General features: G+C 46.3%; 1 long non-coding RNA gene across 1 annotated transcript; it reads left to right on the top strand.

Annotated features, from left to right (window-relative positions):
* The first annotated feature begins 1,402 nt into the window (after positions 1-1,402).
* LOC132828936 (uncharacterized) lies at positions 1,403-12,294 on the top strand. Its single transcript, XR_009646184.1, has 5 exons — positions 1,403-1,476; positions 2,112-2,218; positions 8,729-8,835; positions 11,149-11,239; positions 12,214-12,294. It is a non-coding gene; the product is annotated as an uncharacterized LOC132828936 (long non-coding RNA).
* The last annotated feature ends 330 nt before the right edge of the window (positions 12,295-12,624 follow it).

Here is a 12,624-nt window from a genome sequence, read left to right as displayed (position 1 = left end):
ACGCAAAGGGAATTCTTACCCTCAGTAAACTCTCAACCCATCCTACCTCTTGCAAAAATGCCATTCCGTTTTCCAATTCCTCCGCCTCCGACGTATCTGCACGCAGGAGGACCAGTTCCACAATAGAACACACCAGATGGCCTCCTTCTTTAGAGACCGCAATTTCCCTTCCCCCGTGGTTAAAGATGCCCTCCAACGCATCTCGTCCACATTCCGCACCTCCGCCCTCCACACCCCACCCCTCCAACCGTAACAAGGACAGAACGCCCCTGGGGCTCACCTTCCACCCTATAAACCTTCGCATAAACCAAATCATCCACCGACATTTCCGCCACCTCCAAAAAGACCCCACCACCAGGGATATATTTCCCTCCACACCCCTTCCCGCCTTCCGCAAAGACCGTTCCCTCCGTGACTACCTGGTCAGGTCCACGCCCCCATACAACCCACCCTCCCATCCTGGCACTTTCCCCTGCCACCGCAGGAACTGTAAAACCTGTGCCCACACCTCCTCCTCACCTCTATCCAAGGCCCTAAAGGAGCCTTCCACATCCATCAACGTTTTACCTGCACATCCACTAATTTCATTTATTGTATCCGTTGCTCCTGATGTGGTCTCCTCTACACTGGGGAGACTGGGGGCGCCTCCTAGCAGAGCGCTTCAGGGAACATCTCCGGGACACCCACAATCAACCACACCGCCCCGTGGCCCAACATTTCAACTCCCCCTCCCACTCTGCCGAGGACATGGAGGTCCTGGGCCTCCTTCACCGCCGCTCCCTCACCACCAGACGCCTGGAGGAAGAACGCCTCATCTTCCACCTCGGAACACTTCAACCCCAGGGCATCAATGTGGACTTCAACAGTTTCCTCATTTCCCCTTCCCCCACCTCACCCTAGTTCAAACTTCCAGCTCAGCACTGTCCCCATGACTTGTCCGGACTTGCCCTACCTGCCTGTCTTCTTTCCCACCTATCCACTCCACCCTCTCCTCCCTGACCTGTCAGCTCCATCCTCTTCCCCACTCACCCATTGGACTCTATGCTACTTTCTCCCCACCCTCCTCTCGCTTATCTCTCCACGCTTCAGGCTCACTGCCTTTATTCCTGATGAAGGGCTTTTTCTCTGCACTTTGGATGCTGCATGAACTGCTGTGCTCTTCCAGCACCACTGACCCAGAATCTGGGTTCCAGCATCTGCAGTCATTGTTGTTACCTCCCATCACATGACCCAACATCTCAGCACAAGCAGGACACACTGCGCATGCTCCAGCCAACAGTGACCCCGGGTGATTGATGTCAGCACCGGACCAATGAAAGGACGGTGGGCGGAGCTGGAGGACCGAGCAGGAGGTTGATCCTCCAACCAATCACAGTGAATGAAGGGCGGAGCTAACGTAAACCATGTGATCACCCTCGCGCCCGACGCAGAGTCGCTGTAATGAATGCTCGGGAAGTTATGGAGAGAAAGGATACGGTAAGGAAAGAAATAAACAGGGAAACGGGAGAAAAACTGTGTTGCTATGAGCGGAGAGGTTTTACAAACAAATTGTGCATGTCGGAAAACACAAATTTGAACGTCCCAGTCCCGTGTTTGCAGTAAATGGGGAATTGCCTCAGCGGCTGCAGGGCTGAGTGAGCGCCGCCATCTTTATTCGGGACAACGATTCACTGGACACGTGCGGGCCGCCATCTTTGTAGGGGGCAAGGTGCAGCCAGGCGCATGTGCAGCCTTTCTCTGGTACAGAGTCATTGTGATGACAGCAGCCAATCCTGCTCTGATTCACCTCTGGGCTCCCTCAGGACCACTTTGTCAATGTCTAGCTTCCTCAGTCTCCAACCATGGGGGTACTTTTGGTCTGTTTAGTACTGTATTATTACTGTTATAGACCCTTTGTAAATGAGTTTTTCACTGCGGCCCAGCCCCTGACCATGTGCTGCTCTATTATCAGATTACTTTTATCTTGAATATTTTTGACAGTCAAGAATTCTTTTTTCCAATAAGCAAGTGTATTTTCCTTCCATTTCTGACTATCAAATTCTGCACCATTTTCATTCCCTGTAATTCATTTTGCACTCCCTGAAACATCAACTGTGTTTCTCCTTCCACAGATCCCAGTGATTAATGCCAAAGCCCTGTTGCCTGGGGAGAGGGTGATGTTTGACTTTCTTGTACAGCTGCAGTTTGTGTGGTGAAGGTGCTCCCACAATGTGGTTGGGTAAGAGACTTTACAGATTATTCATTACAGCAACAGTGATGATTTGAAGATAATGTCCAAATCAAGAACAGTTTGTAGTTTTATTATCATGCTTATAATTTCACAAAAATATTATTGAGAACTTTAGATATGAGGCCAGAGATGGAGATATTTGGTCAGGTGACCAAAAGCATTGCCAAAAAGTAGGTTTTGAGGGATGTCTTAAAAGTGGAAAGCAGACCTGTGAGGTTTTGTCTGCAAATTCCAGACCATGGTGCTTTAGCAACTGTAGAATCAGCCAAACAATTGAAATAATGAATTAACAAATCATTGGGAGTCTCGAAGAAAATGGGTTGTCGAGGTCTCAAAGGATGTGTGGTGAAGGGAGCTAGGGATGATCACAGCCAGGAATTATATGAAGAGTGAGTTTTCTAAATTGTTGTTGCTTATGAATAGGAGCCTTTTGATGGATCAACATGTTTTGGGAGAAGTGAGCACATGGGTGACAGTTTTCAATTTTTCTTGAGATTACAGAGAGGTTGAATTTGGGAGGCTGGCTAGGAGTGTGTTTGGATAATTAAGTCTGGAGATAACACACAATGGATGAGAGTATATGAGCTGAGACAAGGGTAGAATCAGCTAGAAATAGTGGTGTTGGAGTGGGACTGGGCTGTCACCCTCACCTCACCTCTGGGATTCAGCTGGTTGTCAGGTTGTGAATCAGGGCGGTAACACAATCGGGAGCTGAGTGGCCCTGGTGGAGCCTAAAATGAGTGTCACTCAGCTGGCTGTTGCTGAGCAGCTGCTGCTTGGTCGTCCTGCTAATGACTACTTCCATCACTTTACTGCTGATCGAGTTGGACTGATGGAGGGAAATTGCCTGGATTGGATTTGCCCTGTGTTTTTATTTGAACATCCCTGGGCAATGTTCCACATTGTTGGTAGATGCCAGTGCTGGAGCGGTACGTGGCTTGGTGGGTGGCAAGTTCTGGAGCACAAGCTATCAGTATTATTGCCAGAATGTTAGCAGGACCCATAGCCTTTACACTACTTAACCATTTTGTTGATATTATTCAAACTAAATTGAACTGGCTTAAAGCTCACATCTGTGATGTTAGGAACCACTGGAGAAGGCTGAGATGGATCATCCCACTTTGCATCTGGCTGAAAATTGCTGCAAATGCTGTCATCTTATCTTTTGCATGGATGTGTGAGACCCCTCCATCAGTAAGGGTGGGGATATCTGTGGAGCTTCCGGCAACGAATTGTTTAATTGTCCATTACCATTCACAACTGGGTGTGGCAGAACTGCAGAGCCCTGACTGATCCACTCCATTGATTGTGGGATCACTTAGCTCTGTTGCTTGCTGCTGATGCTGTTTGATATGCAGATAGTCCTGCTTGGTAGCTTCACCAGGTTGGCACTTCATTTTTAGGTATGCCTGGTGCTGCTCATGGCATGCCCTCCTTTCCTGTCCATTGTGATGGGTGAGAGCAGGATTTACAAACCCATGAGATTACAGATTGTGCTGGAGTACAGTTCTGTTGCTGTTGTTATCCCACAGTGCCTCAGAGAGATCCAGTTTGAGTTCCTACATCTGTCCCATTTAGCACGGTGATAGTACCACTCAGCACAAGGGAGGTTTTTCTCAACTTTAAGGCGAGGCTTTGTCTCCAAAAGGACTGTGGGATGGTCGCTCTTACCGATACTGTCATGGAGAGATGCATTTGCAGCTGGTAGATTCATAACGATAAGGTGTAGTATCTTTTTGCCTCTTGCTGGTTCCCTCACCACCTGCTGCAAACCCCATTTGAACAGTTATGTCCTTGAGGACTGAGACAGCTCAGTCTGAGCTACTCTCTCAGCTACTGAGTTAGACTCACCTTCCCAGAAGTCCTTCGCTCCTACCTCGCACCTCTAATATTCCATGTCTTTTTTTCACTGGAGACGGATGTGGAAGCTAGAGAGTTTGGAGAAATGAATAGTGAGAACTTGAAAAGTGTCTGTTACAGAGGAGGAGTTTCAGGATGTCTTAAATTGCATCAAGGTGGATAAAGCCTTGGGACCTGATCAGGTGTATTCCAGAAATTTGTGGGAAGCTCGGGAAGTGATTGCTGGGCCCCTCCCTGACATATTGGTATTATCGTCCGTGACAGGTGAGGTGCTGGAAGACGGGTGCCATTCTTTTTTTTAAAAAGGTGGTAACAAAAGGCCAAGGAACACGAGAACAGTGAGCCTGAAGTCAGTGGCAGGCAAGTTGTTGGAAGGGATTCTGAGGGACAGGATTTACATGTATTTGGAAAGACAAGGAATGATTAGAGAGTCAGCATGGCTTTGTGCGTGGGAAATTGTCGCTCTAACCTGATTGAGTTTTTTTTTGAAGAAGTGCTAGGAAGATTGATGAAGACAGACTGTGGACATTGTCTATATGGGCATTGAACAAGGTTCCACAGAGCAGACTGGTTAGCAAGGTTAGATAACATGGAATGCAGGGAGAACTATCTATTTGGATACAAAACAGGCTTGAAGGTAGGAGACAGTGGGTGGTGATGAAGGGTTGCTTTGTGGACTGGAAGTCTCTGAATAGCAGTGTGCTGCAGGAATGGATATTGGGTCCTTAAATAAATGACTTCGATGTGAATATATGAGGTAGGTTTACAGAAAATACAAAATTGTAGGTGCAGTGGACAGTGAAGAAGGTTAGTTTAGAATACAACAGGATCTTGATCAGATGGGCCATTCGAGTGAGGAATGGCAGATGGAGTTCAATTTAGACAAATGTGAGCTGCTGCATTTTGGTAAGGCAAATCAGGACAGGACTTAATGCATTTAATGGTAAGTTCCTGGGGAGTGTTGCTGAAAAAAGAGGTACATTGTTCCTTGAATGTAGAGTCGCAGGTCGGCAGGTAGTGAAGGTGGTGTTTGGTTTGCTTATATTTATTGGTCAATGCATTGAATACAGAAGCTGGGACGTTATATTGTGGCTGGATAGGACATTTGACAATGAGAACCTTTTTCCACGTATGGAGTCAGCTATTACGAGGGGGCATAGCTTTAAATTAAGGGGAGGTAGGTATAGGACAGATGTTAGGGGTAGATTCTTTACTCAGCGAGTCGTGAGTTCATGGAATGCCCTGCCAGTAGCAGTGGTGGACTCTCCCTTTTTATGGGCATTTAAACGGGCATTGGATAGTGGAGGATAGTGGGTTCGTATAGGTTAGGTGGGCTTGGGTCGGCGCAACATCGAGGGACAAAGGGCCTGTACTGCGCTGTATTTTTCTATGTTCCTTGTTCTATGATAAAGCCATTTCAGGAATTCCATTTTCAGTTCGAAAGTTCCTGTTCTGAGAAGGATGTTGTGAAACTTGAAATGGTTCAGACAAGATTTACAAAGATTTGCTACAGTTGGAGGATTTGGGCTACACGGAGAGGCTAAATAGGCTGGGGTTAAATTCCCTTGAGAATCAAAGACGGAGAGGTGACGTTTGGGAGATTTATAAAATCACGAGGGGCGTGGATATGGTGAACAGCTGGGGTCTTTTTTTTCCCCCAGGTTAGGTGAGTCCAAAACAAGACCACGTGGGTTTAAGTTGAGAGGGCAAAGATTTAAAAGGGATCAAAGGGGCAACGTTTTCAAGCTGAGTGTGGTGTGTGGATGGAATGAGCTGCCAGATGAAGTAGTGGAGACTGATACAATTACAACATTTAAAAGGCATCCGATTGGGTACGTGATTAGGAAGGGTTTTGAGGAATTCAGACCAATAGCTGGCAAGTGGGACTCCGTTAGTTTAGGATTCCTAGTTGGCATGGGCGAATTGGTCCATTGTTTCTGAGCTGTACATCTCAGCACAGATAATTCTTGGATCTGAGAAGGTTAAGCAGTGATTTCGACCAGGTGCAAATTTGTTTCTAGGATATTTTAATTTGCAGAGAGAGGGGAATTGTTAACAATGTCACAATATGAGTAACTACTTTAAGTTAAATGGAAAATAATGTGAATATGTGACCTATATTTTACTGAGTACATTCTGAGCATCTGGAACAGTCTGAACAGCGGGTGGACACAGATTCAGCAGGTGTTCTCAAACAGATTTGCAATTTTACTTTTTACGGAAAGATTGGGAGTCTGTGGGTAAATGCGAGGGGAGTTGGGACGGATTTGCAGCATCTCCAGAGGGAGAGCACACAGCCTCAATGAGCTGAATAGCCCCCCCAACCCCTGTGCTCTGTGATACTGCCCCATTCACTGTGAAGTATGAAGCTCATCCCAAGGCAGAGAGAGCGAGGAGCCCACCACTCACCTCACAATGGGGGATGGCTTGATTGACGGCAGCTCCAGACCAATGGGAGGAGAGTCTGTGTGGTCCTGCAGCCAATGGGAGTGAATGAGGGGTGTGGCCAGCAAGACGACACCTGTCCATGAGCTGTGCAGGTGCAGTGTCACTGGGTGGGGGTGGGAGAGACAGCAGAGACTGGGACAGAGGCTGTTGGACCTGAATTACAAACTCCCGGTAAATTAAAACCAAAAGAACTGCAGATGCTGTAAATCAGAAACAACAACCAGGAGGTTCTGGAGAAGCTCAGCAGGTCTGGCAGCATCTGTGACGAGAAATCAGAGTTAACGTTTCAGATCCGGTGTCCCATCCTCACAGCTGATGTTACTGTGAGAACAAATGTTGGTTTATATGCAGAAGGTAGGGTTTAGGGGAGGATGTAAGGAGTAAAGGATAGGTAGGGATAGAGCGAGAAGAACGGTTGGATAAAGGAGTAGATAACGATCTGGCTGGGGGAGGGTGACTAGCTGTTAATGGAGACTATTAGTGGCTAACCATAGGTCGTGTGTAATGACAGGCTGTGAGACCAAGGCCTAGTGTGTGGGGTAGGGGGCTAGGACATGGGGTTGTTAAGCAATGGTTAACCACTAACTGTCTCCGTTGTAAGCTGTTCCCCACATACATCACTCCACGATTGGAGCTGCAGATGGGCGGCACAGTGGTTAGCACTGTTACATCACAGCGCCAGAGACCCGCGTTCAATTCCCACTTCAGGTAACTGTCTGTGTGGAGTTTGCACATTCTCCCCGTGTCTGTGTGGGTTTCATCCGGGTGCTCCGGTTTCCTCCCACAGTCCAAAAGTGTGCAGATTAGGTGAATTGGCCATGCTAAATTGCCCGTAGTGTTAGATGTAGGGGATTGGGTATGAGTGGGTTGCTCTTAGAGGGTTGGTGTGGGCTTGTTGGGCCAAAGGGCCTGTTTCCACACTGTAAGTAATCTAATCTTTAAAAAACCTCTTGAATATCTTTCCTAATCCCCTCTGTCCTCCTTAAATATGTATCTTAAAGTTTTTCTCTTTAATCAATGTTTCCAGCATTCGTGAAACACTTTAGGAGAATTGTCAGTGTGAAAGGCTCCATACAATGCAGGTAGTTGTTGTTAATGTCTGACATCAGGAGAAACAGGAATGAACCCTCACTCTGATACCTCTTATAAGAAGATGGGGATGGGACTGGAAGACCAGGCAGTGCCTGTCGGTCCTCCAACCAATCGGAGTGAATGAGGGGCGTGGCTATAAGCAACCACGTGATCAGCTTCACTGGCAGCACAGTGTGTGTTGTGACCAAGGCATTGGGAATGTGTGAAGGTGCAGGGCAGGGTTAAGGAAAGACATATTGACCAGGAAGGGAAGGAAATTTTAATGGAACGTGCTGAGACATTTTACAGAACTTAGTGCACATCAGAAAACACAAATTTGAAAATCCCAGGACCGTGTTTGTGGCAAACGGGAAAATGCTTCAAATGGTGAATGGTGCGAGTGAGCGCCGCCACCTTTATTGGGGGCAGTGATTCATGGGACATGAGTGTGGCAGCCAACTTTGTGAGGGGCAAGCTGCAGGGGGACACATGCACAGCTTTGCCTGGCAGGGAGTGATAGGGCAGGTTTTACAGAGTGTCAGAGTCAGGGTGTTTTCAATGTCAGAGTGTGATGCTGGAAAAGCACAGCCGGTCAAGCAGCAGCCAATCGGTGGGAAGGAAGATGGACAAGAAGGTGGTGCCGAGTTGGAAGGCTGGATCTGGGATAAGGTGGGGGGGAGTGGAAATGAGGAAACTGGTGAAATCCACATTGATCCCATGTGGTTGGAGGATCCGAACACAGAAGATGAGGCATTCTTCCTCCAGGCATCAGATGCCTGGGATTTGGCGGTGGAGGTGGCCCAGGACCTGCATGTCCTTGGTGGAGCGGGAAGGGGAGTTAAAGTGTTGGGAAACAGGGTGTTTTGGTTGTTCAGTGTTTTACTGTTCCTTTCACAGACCTTTTGTAAGTTAATTTTCCTCTGCTGCCCAACCCCTGACAACGTGCTGCTCTCTAAACGGACTGAATTTTCCACAATCACTTTGCCAGTGAATAATTCCTTTTTACAACAAAAGAATGCATTTTCCTTCCATTTCTGACCATCAAATTCTGCAACATTTTCATTCCCTGTAATGCATTTAGCACTCCCTGAAATATCAACTGTGTTTCTCCTTCCACAGATCCCAGTGATTAATGCCAAAGCCCCATTGCCTGTGGAGAGGGTGATGTTTGACTTCCTTGTACAGCTGCAGTTTGTGTGGTGAAGGTGCTCCCACAATGTGGTTGGGTAAGAGATGTTACAGATTATTCACTCAGCGACAGAGAAAAGTTGAAAATGTATGTGCAAATCAACAACAGTTCGTATTTTTATCATTTTTATAATTTCACAAATACTATTGATAATTTCTGACATTAGGCAACAGATGGGTATATTAGGTCAGGTGATCAAAAGAATTGCCAAATAAGCAGGTTTTCAGGAATACCTTAAAGGAGAAAAACAGATATGAAAGGGTTAGGATAGGAATTCCAGACCGTGTTGCCTTGGCAACAGTAGAAACAGCCAATCCGGTGAAGCAATGAATAAACACATCGTTGGGAGTCTGAAAGAAAATGAGTTGTCGAGATCTCACAGGTTGTGTGGTGCAGGGAGACAGGGATGTTCACAGCCAGGAATTACATTGAGTGAGAATTTGAAGTTGCTTGTAAACGGGAGCCTTTTGTTGGATCAACAAGTTATAGAGCAAGCAAACACTTGGGCAGTAGAGTTTAAGATATTCTTGAGATTATATGTAAGTTGAATGTGGGAGGCTGGCCAGGAGTGTGTTTGGATAATGAAGTCTGGAGATAACACAGGGATGGACAAGTATTTCAGTAAATGAGCTGAGACTAGGGTGGGGTTGGGTAATCTCACGAATGGAGAAATAGAATGTAGAGTCAGGCTCCTCCTCCTCATCATCATCACTCCCCCTCACCAATTCACAGATATTGTTCCTTGTTCTGTCTGTCTTTTCTGGTTATGTCCTGCTCACCCATTCTGCTACTAACTAATATTTTACTTCAAGGTTGTTGGAAAATCCTTCTCCATCTCCACTCTCCCTTTCCTTTCTGAATTCCTTGTATTTGGTGTAACTCAAAGATCTATCCTTGGTCCCTTCAGTTTCTCACCTACATACTGCCAGGAGGTGACATCGTCCAAAACCACTGTTAGGTTTCACATGTACACTGACCATGTCCAGCTCTACCTCCCCATCATCCCTCTCCATTGCTCCACTGTTATTCTGTTATCAAACTGTTTGCCACACTCCCACTACTCGATTAGCTGCAATTTCCTCCAATGAAACATTGCAATGGTTCAACCCATTGCCTTCAGTTGCTATTACAAATTCCTTTCCCTTACTGCAGAGCCCCCCTCTCTCACTGGGAACTGAGGCAAAACTACACTCTTCACAATATTGCTCTGCTATTCTGACCCCAAGGTGACCTTCTGCTCAGACATCTACACAATCACAAGCACCAGGAATTCCAATCTGTAAAATTTTGCTTGTCTCCCCCTCGCCCGTAGGAAGCCTATATGTTTGAAAGAGTTCACTTCTCATTCTTCCCAAATCGAGTGAGTAGAGTCCCGACTTCTTCAGCCTTTTCTTCAAAGAGAATCCCTTCAAACCAAGGATCATCCCAGTCAACCTTCTCTGAATGCCTCCGATGAAGTGATGTATTACCTTAAATAAAGGGACCAAAACTTCTCTCATTACTCCAGATGTGGTCTCACTCACACTGTATAAAGTTGCTCTCAGGTATATACTTTAAACTCTTATACTGCAAATCCCTTGAAATCAGGAGCAATATTCCATTCCCCTTCCTGATGACCTGGTGTAGCTTTGTGCTAGCTTGCTTTGTTTCCTGCACATTTACCTCTTGCTCCCTTTGTGGTGCAGCTTTCTACAGTTTCCCCAATTAAATAGTCCTCTGTTCTTTTTATTATCTCCTCCAAAATGAACAACTTCACATTTTCCCAAGTGATACTCCATTTGCCAACTTGTTGCCCACTTCTCCAATGAATCCCTCTGTGTAAACTGTTTATAATCCTTTTGGAACTTTACTGTTATGCCTTTCCTAGGAGATTTTCCCCATCATTCTTCTAAACTTTTCCTGGGAACACTGAACAGTGGGAAGCATACATAGTTGCTGTCTTTTAAGGGATACTCTATGGAATGACTGGGAGGAGCTTACTGCCTATTTGGTCAGAATGGTGACAACTTGCCCCTGAAGCTGCATGAGCCTTTCACGCCCCCCCCCCCCCCGCCATGTCTTATTGATGAGGCACAGCGGCAGCACAGAAGGAAAGAAGAAGCAGCAAATCCTGCTCTCCACATCTCACTAACACTTGGAACATTCTCTCCCATGTGTCAAAGATCTGCCCTGTTCAGTCACATGAAGTCCCAAGATGGAAACTGATAGAAACCCACATACATTTCCCCCTGAACTGACTGCTGACCTCCACAAGGGGTAATGTGTCCAGTCATCCTGGGCCAGGAGGAGGGGATGGTGCGAGTTTCTAACCTGATCTGACAGTGACGGATTTTATAAACTTGTATTACAGGTGGACATTCAGATGGTAACCTCAGTATTTGTAACACCAAACTCTGACAGAATTACTCAATTCATCAGGACCTGGATATGTGCATTTAGTTGTGAGTATTGTGTTTCAGCTCATTCCTATTTGATGCATAAAAGTTCTCCTTTCAATCAAACCATCCTGTCAATAGATCTCCCCCAAGTCTTTCATATATGTCTTGTCAACAGTTTATGATGAGCTGATGAGTGTAAGCTTGATTATTCTAATGTATAATTTCTGTGAACCCCTCTGTCACAGGGCAGCCACAATTTCCTCTGCTACAAGGAGAACAACCTCAGTTTCCCCAAACCCCTGATTCCCCAATGTCTGTTTGCTCTCTATAAGGTACACATCAGGATTGTGTTGGAACATTCTCCACTTGCCTGCATCAGTGCAGCCCCCAACAATATTAAAGAAAGTGAACATCCTCCAGGACAAAGCACTGTGCCTGAGTGGTGTCCCATCCCCCACCTTCAGCATTCCCTCTCCCCACCCCCGGGGTACAGTGGAATCACTGTGTAAAAGGGAAAGGCAGCATTGTCCTCCCAGACCATAGGGCTGCTCTCTCATTAGGGAGAAATGTCTGGTGGTGGGTTTAACCTGAAGGTTACCCAGCCCAGGCAAGGGGAGAGGTTAGTAAGGAGAGTCCATCTATTGTAGATGGATATTCTTGATCTGTACCATTAACACCCATGTTCCTGCAACTAAAATCCCCCATGCCTTGAACCATCCTGGTAAATCTCCTGTGCCCCCTCACAGGGACCCTGCCATCCTTCCCAATGTGTGGGCGATCTCTGGTTTGCACAGACCCAGCTGCTCTGTGTTCCTGTGGGTAATGTCATTATAGAACAACAGTTGCACTAAACCTCACTGTCTGTAAGGGTGGGAGACACAAATCCCGAAAACATTTATGATGTATTTAGTGTGCACTTGTGATGCCATGATAGAGGAGACTTTTCCACAAGTACTGGAAAATAGATCAGGATAGTTCGATGGTAGTTTCCTTTCTCACAGATGGATCACCGGAGTCTCTTTCTGTTCTGTATACAGCTGAGATGTTTATGACAGGAATATGACAGGCTCCATTGGACATCAGCTCAGAAAAGGTGATACTAGAATAGATGACACATGGTTGGTCGATGTTTTTGGGAGGTAAGTGAGACGGAGAGTTTTAAGATGAAATTCAGAAGCTCAGCTCAGGAATCAGAAAGGGCCATCATCAAGTGAGAAATAAAAATTGGGTGTCCTGGAGGCTGGAAATAAAGAAAGGCACATATCGCAAAGTTTTCAGAGAGGGGAGGGGATTAGAGATAGGGAGGATAATGAAGCTGGAGGGCATGAAAGTTGGAAAGTATTCTGAGGATGGAGGATGTTACAAAGATAGATATTTATGATAGAAATTTTTGGGGTTTGAGGCTGGAGAGGAATTATTGAGATATGGAAGAGTTGTAAGGCTGGATG

This window comes from Hemiscyllium ocellatum, chromosome 28, assembly GCF_020745735.1.
Source record: "Hemiscyllium ocellatum isolate sHemOce1 chromosome 28, sHemOce1.pat.X.cur, whole genome shotgun sequence".
NCBI lineage: Eukaryota > Metazoa > Chordata > Chondrichthyes > Orectolobiformes > Hemiscylliidae > Hemiscyllium > Hemiscyllium ocellatum.
This window is presented reverse-complemented; position numbering and strand designations above follow the sequence as displayed.